We start from the raw sequence: 10,186 nt of genomic DNA, 5'->3' as shown, positions 1-10,186 counted from the left end.
TTAACTGTGTATTGACAAATGTATTTGTATTTTTTTTTTCTCTGACTGACGGTCGAATAAAAAGGTTGATTGATTGATAGGTTGGGAGAGGGAAACCTCAGGCCTGAAGGCTAAATGTGGCCCTCAAGGCCTCCTTTTCTGGCCCTTGGAACTCTCACCAAGCCACACCCCTTCTTTGGCCTTGTTTTATACCTCAGGTGTTCCTGCTTGGCTGGGATGCATTCTTGAACAACAGCTGGTCCTCTTTCTTCCCTGGATGTAGGATAGTGTGTCAGGAGTGTGTGCAGGAGCCATACCCTATGACCAGTAGGACTTGCAGGACTGGAGCCTTCCTAAGTTTGTTCTGAAGAGGCAAGGCGTGGCCGCACAGGTGAGGCTGATTGGTAACTCACAGCACCTGGTGACAAGAGCCGGGAAGGGATAGAAGGTCAGCATTTCCCTTTGGCTCTTTGCCACACAACACATTCCCTGTCTTGCTGAGTTTGGCTCTTGTACTCCTTGCTTCTTGACATTGGACCCTTGACATGTGACTCCTTGCTTCCTGATCCTTGGACCCTTGGCTTCTTGACTCCCGGATCTCTGACCCTCGGACTCTCGGCTTTCTGACTCTGGGCTTCTGGACTCCTGTTCCTGCTCCCACCCCACCATCTTGCCCCCGGTCCCGACTTCCCCAGCTAGGACTTCGATCACCCGTGAACCGGACCGTGACATAGAGAGGGCCGTGCATGATTGTGCATAGAAACTAGTCCGCTGTATGTACAAAGGCAAAACCAACTTGAATTGCTCTGCTCACTTTTGCTTCTGGATCTGCCCACCAGTGGCCTGTGACCTGTGGAAGGTTGCCCAGAGGGGATTGTACTCCTCAGGCAATAAAGCTTCCCAACCCTTGCTTTAGGTGAAGACACAGATTTTGTGCTGGGCTCTAAGCTTTTGAAGAAGGGCCATAGCCCACTGGTGTCCTCGCCAAAGGGGCCTAGGTTCAATCTGCAACATCTCCAGGAAAGGCTGGGAGTGACATTAGCCTTAAATTTTGGGTGGCGGCTGCCAGTCAGTGCAGGCAATACTTAGCCCCAACCTGGTACCAGACAGAGTTCTCAGAGGATGAATTGGATACCACACAAGTAAAAAAATCTTAAGGAGTAGGCATGGCTCCCCAAATAGAATGCTGAGATACCCTTGATCTTTGGGTTGGTACTTAATGAAGAAGCCCTGGAGGAAGACACTTTTCAGGTGTGCTGCAACCAAAAACTTCAGATCCAGGTGAAAGGGCAATCCCTGATACTCCTTAACTGCCAGCAGCTGTGATGAGGGTGCTCAGGAGGCCAGAGTATATAAGGCCTCCCTCTAGAACCTTCTGCTTGTTGGAACTAAAACAAATCCCTGGCTTCTTGGTGCTTAGCCCTTTGATTTTGACCATGGACTGTTGCCTGCCTTTGCCTCTGGATCATGTTTGGACCTAGATTGCTTCTCTCTTTACATTTGACCTTGGTTTGTTTGTGCTGTGTTGCATCTACAGCACTCCTCTTATTGGTAGGCACTTCGTTCAGGTTTATAGTTTCTGCAATGGGTAACTGGAGCCTCTGGAGTTATGACAGCTGGATGCACTCACTTGAGCATAAGAAGAGCATGCTGGATCAGGCCAATGGCCCATGTAGTCCAGTATCCTGTTCTCACAGCAGCCAGCCAGATGCCCTCAAGCAGAACCCAAGCACAATGCATTCCTCCTCCTGCACCAACTGGTATTCAAAAGCCTGAATTCCTCCAACCTTGGAAACGGAATAACCCTAAAGGTTAGTAGCTATTGACAACCATATCTTCCATGAATTTAACCAATGCCTTTTTAAAGCCATCCGATTTGGTGGTCCTCACTTCTTCCTATGGGAGCGAGTTTCTTAATTTTATCTGTCCTGAATCTTCCAACATTGAGCTTCTCTGGGTATCCCTGAGTTCTAGTGTTATGGGAGAGGGTGAAGAACTTTTCTCTGTCAACTTTCTTCATGCCATCATGCCTGGTATAAGATTGTTGCCAATGTTCCCAGTTGTTGGGTGTTGTGCTGGAGCTTGAATTGTCCCAACCTGATATGGAGGAGTGTTTGCTATTCCAGTCTTCCCTGCTCTTGACCCTATCCCTCCTGTTCACTTTTATATAACTATTGTCAGAGCCTTTTATTATTATCTTTATTAATTTACTACCAGGATGAAACTTCTAATCATTAAGATGCAGATAATGTAATTCTGAGTACACTTTAGCTGATTTTGGACTATAAAGTCCCTCTTCGGTGAAGATTTCTGACTGGCTTGCACAAATGGCCTCTTTTTCTTTTAATGCTAATGATGTAAAAAGTGAAATTTATTGAATCCGAGCTCGTGCTAATGTTCAATAAATCACGCCTTTGGAGATTTTAGGTGAAGTTGGTGATAAATACTAGGTTTAAATTACCGTTTATGTGAGTCTGGCAAATTGGAGGAATCTTTTTCTTTCCCAAGGTTACACGCTCAGGATGTGACCCAATCACCCCCAGATTGCATTGTTTCAAATATGCCCCCCTCCACTTTGACTGCTCATAAGAACCAGTATCTCTGGAGTGTGTAGGCTAGAGGGCATGTGTTGTTAACCGATGGGGGAACTGAATACCGGTAAGTGGAAGAAATAGAAAAAATGTTCAATAGCCTCTTCTGTTTTAGCTATTGGGGCTCATGCACAGGGATGAATATTATTGGAAGTCCGGGGTTGCAATAATGTCTCCTCTCACCTACACCTTAATTTGGGGGATGTGTTTTGTGAGTCGTGAAATTTTGGGGCAGGGTAGACCTTGGCCTATAATTATATATGTTTACCAGTGTGCCAGTGTGGTGTAGTGGTTAAGAGCGGTAGTCTCATAATCTGGGGAACCGGGTTCGCGTCTCCGCTCCTCCACATGCAGCTGCTGGGTGACCTTGGGCTAGTCACACTTCTTTGAAGTCTCTCAACCCCACTCACCTCACAGAGTGTTTGTTGTGGGGGAGGAAGGGAAAGGAGAATGTTAGCCACTTTGAGACTCCTTAAAGAGAGTGAAAGGTGGGATATCAAATCCAAACTCTTCTTCTTCTTCTTCAGTCACCTTGGATGATAAACCTCTAGGCTAGAAGTAGCCAATGCAGTGCCCTCCATTAGTTGTTGGTATATAACTCCCCCTGTGGGAATACAACTTTCCCCTGGGTCTGAAGTTCCACATCTCTGATTGTTGGAGATCATTCTTGGGTGGGGTGTGTGTGGTTACTTTGTTGCTGAATAATTTTTGTGGATGAACAAATTTAAAGATGTTTTATTTTAATGGTTTTTTTTTTTACTATATAATTTGTACCCTGCTGTCCCTGTAAATTGTTCTGGGACTTTCCTTGGGCATTTAAAGCTGTCAGGAGTAAAGCAATGGTGCTTGCAAAGGGTTACCTGAACTCAGTGTGTGTGGGGGGGGGCGGGGGGCGGGGGCAGGCGTGATAGACAGAAAGGCAACCTGTTCTTCCTCCACAGCGACTCCTTCTCTTTTAGCAACTGCTGGTTGGCACTTACTTTCATATTTTACTTCCTTCCTGCATCTTCTCCAAGTCTGGTATGGTATTGGTATGAGCTGGCATATGCTAGTGTTAACTTTCCTCTTGGCCATTTGTAAAACCTATGCACAAAATGACTTCATAGAATCATTGAATTGTAGAGTTGGAAGGGACCACAAGGATCACCTGGTCCAACCCCCTGCAGTGCAGGAATCTTTTGCCCAAAGTGAGACTCGAACCCACAACCCTGAGAATTGAGTCTCATGCTCTACCAACAGAGCTATCATTGGCCACAAGTAATAAACTTTTATCCTTCCAGCCAGCAGTCTTATCAGACTATTTCATTCTGCACATGGTTGCAACCACTCTGAGATCTACAGATGAAGGGCAGAATACAAATTTAATAATAATGATAATCTTTACCAAACTCCATTTGTTATGTACTGAAGTTCTCACCCTGGGCCAGCAGGGGGATACTGTAGATAGTTTTCACTCAGGTCCACGTCAGTTATTTTAGGCAGGAAACCCTGGGTTGTTGTTGCTACAATGTTGACAGCCGGCTGCCTGTAAAAGCAGGCCGGCTGAGCTGTTTGCTGTTCAGTTCTGTCCAGCTTACAAATAAAGAGCTGCTCTGAAGAAATCGCTGTGTCGTCTGCTATGTTCGCCCACAACTTAACACCATTGAAAGCAATACATGAAGGCATTGGCACTGCATTGAATTGGCCTTGTTAACTAGTCTGTGCTGTGAAATTCCTGTACGGGGAGGACTCTTAACTGAAAACAAAGCACACCCATTGGAGGAAATTCTCCTTGTAGCATTAGCTCATTTCTTAATGAGCCTAAGAAATCAGGGAGGGGGGGAAGCGGGTCTAGCTTCCCACCCCCCAGCAATTATTACCTCCTCTGCAGAGTTGACACGCACAATGATCATCATTACTGCGTCATGTTTTATTCACTGCTCTGGCTTTAATGATATTGCTTAAAAATTGAAGTTGCTAGCATGTGCCTTCATCTCTAGGCTAATAATGCCTGTTCAATGTCTGCTCCGTGCTTGATGTTTCTGGTCGGGATTATAGTGGTGGGAGTGGTACCAGGATATTCAAAGAGCACTCCACACTCCCAGGGATGCAAACAGCCCCAGGCAAAATGAAACCTCCTCTGTGCCAGAAGTAAGCATTCTACCAGGGAAAGGGGAGTTCAGGTTACCCACCAGTGAGGGTGGGTGTGGGGTGGGGTGGGGATGCTTTCCTGACCTCCTGGCAGGTGAATTTCTGCAGCTTATGGCAGTGGTGGGGAAGAGGCCAGCATGGTGTAAACAGACAGCCTCCAAGTTTCCCTATTTTCTAGGGACGTCCTTGATTTAGAGAAGCCGTCCCGGTTTCTGATATGATCCTGGAATGTCTCGCTTTTCCTTAGGATGTCTCTCTTTTCATTGGAGAAATGTTGGAGGTTATGGAGTTATCCAACCCCTGAGGCATTTGAAGGCAATACTGTATAGGATAGGTTTTTTTTAAAAAAAATGTTTCATGTTTTATTTAAAGCCCTAAATGGCCTCGGTCCAGTATATCTGAAGGAGCATCTCTACCCCCATCATTCTACTCAAACACTGAGGTCCAGCACTGAGGGCCTTCTGGCGGTTCCCTCACTGTGATAAGCCAAGTTACAGGGAACCAGGCAGAGGCAGTGGCACCTGCCCTGTGGAATGCCCTCCCACTAGATGTCAAAGAGAACAACAACTACCAGACTTTTAGAAGACATCTGAAGGCAACCCTGTTTAGGGAAGCTTTTAATGTTTGATGCATTACTGTGTTTTGATATTTTGTTGGGGTATAAATAAATTATTATTATTAATAATAATAATAATATGTCTTTATATATGTTGGAAGCTGCTCAGAGTGGCTGGGGCAACCCAATAAGATGTGTGGGGTATAAATAGTAAAATTATCATTATGGGATGGGACACCTCTATTTTCATGGGAGAAATGTTGAAGGGTATGTAAAGACACCAATAGACCCAATCCAATACTCCTGCCTTGTCCCCCCCCCCCCCATAATGATGTTCTCCCTACAACCTTTCCCCTCTCCCTGCTGGTAAGTAGTAGTGACTCAGCTGCTGGGAGGTTTGGTAAGTGTCTCCACCCCACCAGTTCAGCAGGTCCTGTTACGCACTTCAGCCTCAGGTCAGCAATGTCTTTCTTCCAAACATTTCTATTAGCTGCCTTTTACTGAATGCCTTCTTACAGGCTGACCTGGTCATCATCGTGGGTTTTGTATGGTGGACCCCCAACCAACTGGTCTCTAAGATTCCAGTCTTTGTGGCCTTAGGAACGTGCCTGATTTGTTACAGGGATCAGATCCTGCTGCTGTCGTTAAACAGCAATGCCATTGGCTACTAACAAAGGTTTTGTAGGTATCAGGTGGCGCTGTGGGTTAAAGCCTCAGCACCTAGGGCTTGCCGATCGAAAGGTCGGCGGTTCGAATCCCCGCGGCGGGGTGCGCTCCCGCTGTTCGGTCCCAGCGCCTGCCAACCTAGCAGTTCGAAAGCACCTCCGGGTGCAAGTAGATAAATAGGGACCGCTTACCAGCGGGAAGGTAAACGGCGTTTCCGTGTGCGGCTCTGGCTCGCCAGAGCAGCGATGTCACGCTGGCCACGTGACCCGGAAGTGTCTCCGGACAGCGCTGGCCCCTGGCCTCTTAAGTGAGATGGGCGCACAACCCCAGAGTCTGTCAAGACTGGCCCGTACGGGCAGGGGTACCTTTACCTTTACCTTTACCCACCTGTCTGGCTCCTGCACAAGTCACTGGCTACACTGACGGCCACCTCCCTTATACTGTACGGCTCTGTGGCAAAATGCGTTGGTGCGTTTTGCTCTTAACCAGAAGGTGGGTGGTTTGAGCACATGCAGGGATGGCTGTGGGCAAGATTCCTGCATTGCGGGGGCCTAGATGATCCTCGTGGTCCCTTCCAACTCCACAATTATATGGCTGGGCACATGCTGCCTTCTCCCAAGACTGGCAAAGGAGCCAGCACCTCAAGATTACCACTGTTCTCATTTTGCATGGAACATCCAAGAAGATTGTAAGCAGCATGCAAGAATTCTCCATTTGCACTGGCCCTATATACGTCCCACAGGATCAGCTCCAAGCTTGATGCTGCCTGCATCAAACTGGCCTAACAGAAGTGGTCCCCTAAGCAGCTTTATCTGGTGGTGGCAGGAGCAGCAGGCAACCACATTTTCAATTTCTCACAGTGCCTCTGATGAAGCCTCATTCTGAGGCACCATGAGATGGCAGCTCCCAGACTCAGGGGCCTAGTGCTTGTTCCTAGTGAGGTGGATTCTTACCTCAGGCTCGGGAGTGAAATGCAACCCTCTGGGTCTCTCTATCTGGCCCTTGGGACTTTCTCCGGGCCACACTCCTCACTGGTTCTGCTCTGCCCCTTCCTTGTATTGTTAACCATGGCAATGCCTCTTGCTTGCCTGAATAAAGGCTTTTGAGATGGGTATGTGTGGATGTAGAAATCTGACTTTTGTGTGACTGGAATGTAGCCTATTGAATCCAGCAGGTGTGGGGAACCTTTTTTTGGTCAGAGTGCTGCATTCTCTTCTGACGATCTTTTGAAGGCCACATGCCAGTGGTGGGCAGGGTCAGAGGCAAAAGTTGGCGGAGGAATGAATGCAAATATTACAGTTGACTAGTTTCTACATGCACACTCGCACACCCTTCTCTATCCTCCATCTCATCCAGCCTTGGGTCCCCAGCTGTTGTTGGACTACAACTTCCATCATCACTAGCCAGCAGGCCCAGTGGTCAGGGAGGATGGGAGTTGTAGTCTAACAACAGCTGGGGGCCCGAGATCGGAAAAGGCTGATGCAGACAAGTAAGAGGCAATATCAGAGTCTATGGACACATGTTCTGTCCAATTGGAAACTCTTGAGGGGAATGAGGAGGACCAGTGAGGGGTATGGCTGGAGAGAGTTATATGGCTAGGGGCCATGTTATGTGGGCCAGAGAGAAAGGGCATGAGTTTCTCCCACTCCTTGTCTAAAGGTCTCATCAATTACTCCATCCATTTTTGTCTCTGGCCACACTTTCCTCTAGCATGTGGCCCTTGCAAGGTCGCTCATGAGATAATGTGGCCCTTAGACTGTCCAGGGCAGTCATTGGTAAGGGCCCCAACTGGGGCCAAGGAAATGCTGCCAGCTGCTACCAGGCATATGCTAGGTCTGAATAGGACAGCTCCAAACAAACAAACAAACACCCTCCCACACCCTGCTGGCTCCACCCTGCAAGGTCTTCTCTTTCCCAGACTGTCTTCAGCTTCTGCCAAGGACCAGTTCCCTGACTTTGCCCAGTAGATATTGGCTGCGGAGTAGTTTATAGCTCTTCCTTAACATTGCTGAACAGCAATATCATTATCTGGCACACGAGTCAACCTTGTGTTATCTGAAATGTCGCTGACTGGTAGAGTGGATTGAAACAGTTGACAATACAGCCTCCCCCCCAAAAAAAATTTATGGCCAGATAAATGTTAAGTAGTCAGCTTTCCAAGGTGTGTAAGAGGCTATTGCTTTTTAAATCCGATCAGCATTAATTGGCGTTACGTAACTGTATCCCGTAGGTGGGGTAATCAATCAGCAGAGGGCAAAAGAACAATTTGTGCTCAAGAGCACAGGTAGGGAACCTGCACCCCATGGTTTGGTTTCATTTTATGGTGAATTCACATGTGGGAAATATAGCCTTAGTTTTCCTGATTATAAAATGGAACAGAAGTGCTAGCTTTATAATGTCCCTTTCACACTGCAGCACCTGTTGTATAAATAACGGTGGCTTTTTGACTAATATACTGGTATGTTGTGTTAAATTTCATTCACATGGGTGGGTGTGGTGTGGCACAACAACAACAACAACAACAACAACAACAACAACAACAACAAACATCATTGGACAACTTCCCTATGCCCACCACCCTTTCCTAACATGCCTGCTTCTGTTTCCCCATGACGGTAAAGAACTGTATGCTGTTATACCTCCTCAGATTTAATCACTTTACTCCCACAATTTCCTGGGTTAAAGGGGATGCAAACTGGTTTTCCCCCCTGTAATGAAATAACACAGAAATGAGCACTAAACATGCACTGTGTTCCATTAGTAGAATAATATGGAATATAAGATTTAAGGAAATAGAATAAACCTAGGTAAATGCTGCCTAGGTAGACTTCTCCTTTGATCCAAGAGGACTTTCATATGTGCTCACGAACCAGTGAACATTTCATACTAAAATTTGCATTTCATACTCAGGGTAGTTAAAAAATATTGTGTCAACATCCTATTGTTTGAATTTGGGAAGGGAGGAGAGGGAGACCCCTCTAAAAGTGCTAATGAATTTGACAAACCTCTTCCCATCTCCTCCACAATTGCTTGTAACTTTTATTTATGACATCTTTAATGTCTCCCCATGTGGCAAGAATAAAAATAAATGGGAGAGAACATCTGGCAGATTTATTTCTGGTATTATATTTTCTTGCATGCAAAGATTCGAGGCATAGGCATTCCTCTTGCAATACTGCTGTCCTCCAAGAAAGCAAACACTTTCTTAGGTTGAGGGCACTGGCAGGGAGTGGGGACTGTGGAAAGGGGGACAGCTTGGGCCTGAGAGTATTATTTTTAGCCTGCCCTTGGTGCAAGGCACTCATGACACCACACACCGGGAACATTATCCCATTTGATCCCGACAGTGCCCCTGAGATAGGTTGAGTTGAGGGGAAAATTAGATGTTGCATGAAATGAATCCAGCTCCACGGCTATCAGTGGTGGCTGGTCCTCCTTAGCACTTATAGGGCGAAAGGCAGGGAGACCAACAGTAGGTGGCGATATAAACCAATGATGGGCAGAGCCACCCCCTAGACTCGTAAGGAAGAAGGTTGGCTGAGGGCAGACTGAAGTTGCAGGGACAGTGTCCTATTTGCCCTAATAGACAAGCCTCCACTGCCTACTGTAATGTATAATACAGGAGTTGGCAGCCTCTAATTTTCCTGATGCTGTTGGACTCCAACTCCCAACAGCCCCTAGTCAACTTGGCCACAGGTTTCCCACCCCTGATTTAGCAGGTCAGCCTTATCTTGACATCATGTCCTTCTGGACCACTGATCCATTTCATTGGCTCCCTCTGAAACACAGGGCAGAGAGGGCTTAAATACACAGTACTGCCATTTTTGATAGGGCCATTTTCTTGCGGTTCATCCATGTGTATAACCAGCTACACACCCCCAAAGTTCAAGCACCACTCTTTCACTAGTGAAAGCCCAGATGAGTTCACTTGACCATCTTAGAATCATAGTTGGAAGGGACCCTGTGCATCATCTAGTCCAGCCCTCTGCAATGCAGGAATTCTCAAGACGTGGTCCCCCATCCAGTTTGAAACCATACCAAACTCTGCTTAGCTGTGCAGATGTGCCAGCTGCTTCACCACTAATCTTTTGCGAATTAAAGCATTTTCAAGTTTATAGTAAAAGGACAAGAAACTAGATTACAAAGCAAAATAAAAGGCAGAATTGGCCAAATTATTGAATTCCATATTTTGGCATTCCATATTTGAATTCAAAATATTTTGAATTCCAATACTTGAGAGCACCCACTCTCCTTGTTTCAGCAG

This window comes from Podarcis cretensis, assembly GCF_951804945.1.
Source record: "Podarcis cretensis genome assembly, chromosome: 14".
In the NCBI taxonomy this organism is placed as follows: Eukaryota; Metazoa; Chordata; class Lepidosauria; order Squamata; family Lacertidae; genus Podarcis; species Podarcis cretensis.
This window is presented reverse-complemented; position numbering follows the sequence as displayed.